The sequence below is a fragment of the Tursiops truncatus genome, chromosome 8, assembly GCF_011762595.2.
Source record: "Tursiops truncatus isolate mTurTru1 chromosome 8, mTurTru1.mat.Y, whole genome shotgun sequence".
Classification (NCBI taxonomy): Eukaryota; Metazoa; Chordata; class Mammalia; order Artiodactyla; family Delphinidae; genus Tursiops; species Tursiops truncatus.
The window spans coordinates 82,309,590-82,312,728 of NC_047041.1; the positions used below are offsets into that span (position 1 = coordinate 82,309,590).

The 3,139-nt window shown below is 45.6% G+C and overlaps 1 pseudogene; it reads right to left on the minus strand.

Moving 5' to 3' along the window:
• Positions 1 to 757: 757 nt before the first annotated feature.
• On the minus strand, positions 758 to 1,696 carry LOC101338234 (quinone oxidoreductase-like; annotated as a pseudogene).
• Positions 1,697 to 3,139: the final 1,443 nt, after the last annotated feature.

Consider the following 3,139-nt stretch of genomic DNA (forward strand, 5'->3'; position numbering starts at 1 on the left):
GTGAATCAAAGCCCTTGACATAGAGTAGCTTTCAATCTTAGACAACCCAGGCAATCAGAAGGAACCACATAAAATAATGGGGAACAGGGACCTGGCAATAACTGTATGTGTATATGCAACATCACCACACAGATGTCCATTCCTGTTCTCTCTCATTCTCTCTCTCTCTCTCTCTCTCTCTCTCTCACACACACACACACACACACGCAGAGGCATTCCTAAGGGCGCTAGAATAGTGAAGATTATATAACAACAGCAAGAAGAAGATAACTAACACGTATGAGAGTATATACCAAGTAATTTAGCTTCAAGTTTAAGAGCTTTGGAGTCACTCAGCCTGGGTTTGGGTCCCAGCCCTGCCACTTTCTAGTGTGATACTTTGAACAAATTACCTAAACTCTTTGAATCTTAGTGTCCACCTGTTAAATGATAATAAAAATGCCTACAAGTCACAGTGTTGCAGAGGGGATTCAGTGAGATCCTGTACGTAGAGCACTTAGAACAGTGCCTGGCATTGCGTGGTACTCAGTAGCTGTTGGCTGTGATTATTTTCTGAAAGCATGAGGATAAAGGGGCAGTTTGAGATTGCTAAACTAGAGTTTGTCCACTCAGGGGAAATTTCATCTTGTCTAGTAACAAGACTTTTGTCACTGAAATAATTTTTTAAAGATGTTTAGTGTGTTTCAAAGTATAACCCAAAGCTTTTTTCTTTTTTTTTTTTTTTTGGTATACGTAAAACTGAGGTAAGAAACTTTAATTACGCAGGAGATCTGTGGAAGGATTAATCATTTTAGGAGAAGAATCATTTTTCCAACAGCCCCACTGCTATGAATGATACCTTCATGAGCCTGGGCCACCTTCTCCAATGGATCCTGGGGACCAATTACTGGTCTCGACCAACCAACTTCTATTCCAGCTTGAAGGACTGCTGCAAACTGCTGCAATTCCTCCCTGGTGGTTGAATAGAGAGCAGCTCCTATTATGCTAGATTCCTTTGCCATGGTGTCCCGTGGGTTTATTTCAATAGGACCTCTGCTGCCAACAACTATTACTCATCCTCCGTGTGACAAAAGATTCAAACCATTGCTAAGATTTACATTAGCTAACATTTCAGTAATCATATCAACTCCTTTTTCACCAACAGATTTCTTAATTTTATCAATGTAATTAGCTCCTTTGTGATTAAACACTTCGTGGGCTCCATTCTGCAGAACAATCTTTTGTCCTTCCTCAGTACCAGCTGTGCCCAAACCTTTAAGTCATAAGCTCTAGCAATCTGGCATGCTGCTATTCCAATCCCTCCACCAGCCCCGTGAACCAGAACACTTTCTCCAGCTATCACATGAGCACTGGGGAGCAGAACTCGATGTGCAGTATAATACAGGATCCCGACGGCAGCTCCTCGTTTCAAGTCCAGTTTTTACGGCAGTGTGTAAACAGTGTGATCGGCTGCCAGAGCATGCTCTGTGTAGCCCCCAGAGATCGTGCTGGTAGTGAAAACTCTGTCGCCTTTCTTGAAAGCAGATACACTCCCTCCAACAGATTCTATTATCCCAGCCACATCTAAGCCAGGAGTATAGGGTGGAAGTGGTTTTCTACTGTGAGTGCCAGAGCGAATATATGTGTCCACTGGGTTTATACCACATGTTTGGACTTTAATTAGAACTTCACTCAGTATGACAATGTCTAGGTCCATCCATGTTGCCGCAAATAGCATTATTTCGTTCTTTTTTACGGCTGAGTAATATTCCATGGTATATATGTACCATACCTTCTTTCCCGCTAGTGTTGCGCATGGATTTCTCAAATGCCGAAAATGAAAATATATTCCTTAGAGAGGTCAGTATTATCTTGAAGCTACAGGGTCAGGGTAAGGCCTCTTGACCCACACAAAGGACTTTGTTTTGGCAGGAGGCAAAAAATGTTCTCTCTCCCCACAAGTAGTCTGCATGGTAAACTAGGATAAATTTGAAGTGGCTATATTTCCTTGAGTGTTGCCCCACAAATACTGAGTCATGTCTCAGAACAGCTCTCATTGGTGGGATGTTCTGGTCTCAGCCCGGATGCCAGAGGAACTGCAGGAGGGCATGAAGACTGAGCAAGCAGGCCTAGGCTCCAAGGTACCCCCAAACTCCGGAACTCCACACTCCACAGGTGCTGCCTCTCCTCTTCTGCACAGGTCCTAAACAACCCAATGCTCTTCTTGTCACAGGTTTTGAAGTGGCTATCTGGGGGACAGCTGCGTGATTAGCTAGCTGCGAGGGTTGGCATGATATTCAAACCAGTTAACAGCCAGCATGGCAGGAGCACCAGCCAATGGAAAAGAGCCCTGGCTCCAGTGCTGGAGCAGAGGTCGAAAGAACCCCTGGGGGGCCAGGCCCCTTCTGTTGGATTGTAGGGAAATCCAGGGGACCCAGAGGACCTGGGCAGCAGGGATGCAGAGGGGCGTTTGGAGGTGGCTATTGACCAGCTGCTACAGAAGTATTTCAGCATGCTAATAACCTGTGTGGACATGCTGGTGCACCCTGGCCGAGTATCAATTCTAGGTCAAGGTGTAACATTCAATCCCACCCTCATCTGAGCATCCCTTTGCCCATTGGCCAAATTGGGCAGCCTGTTTATAAATATGCCTCCTTTGGCAAAAGAAATCAGTGGGGAATGTAGGAACCATTTAAGAAGAAATCTCTTCCCAATTCTGAAAGGACAAGTCGATGTCAAAATGGCACAGGGTTGGTTCTTTATTCTTCTGTAGCTGATGGAGGCTAAAATATTTGGGATCCCCACCTTCTAGCTGCTGGCAGTCCGGGAGGAAGCCTATTCCCAGTAAGGATGAAAGGAGAATCCATTAATGCGGAGAGGAATTTCTGAGGTGGTCTTGGTGAGGAATATCCCATGGGTTGTGAGCTCTTGGGGTGGGGAGCATGACAGGCTCTGTGTACCCCCAAAACAGAGGGTACCCAGTCAGTACTCAGTGAGGCCAAGTGTAATTGTGGAACTCAGGCTTTGGGTGGAAAGCAGTGATCATGTATCTGGGGGCAAGTTTCAACAGAGGTGAGGGAGATAAGGGGAAGGAACGAGAGCTCTGAGAGAGAAGACTTGGAAACCAGCCTTCCTGGTCATGTGTATGGTCTCCAGAGGG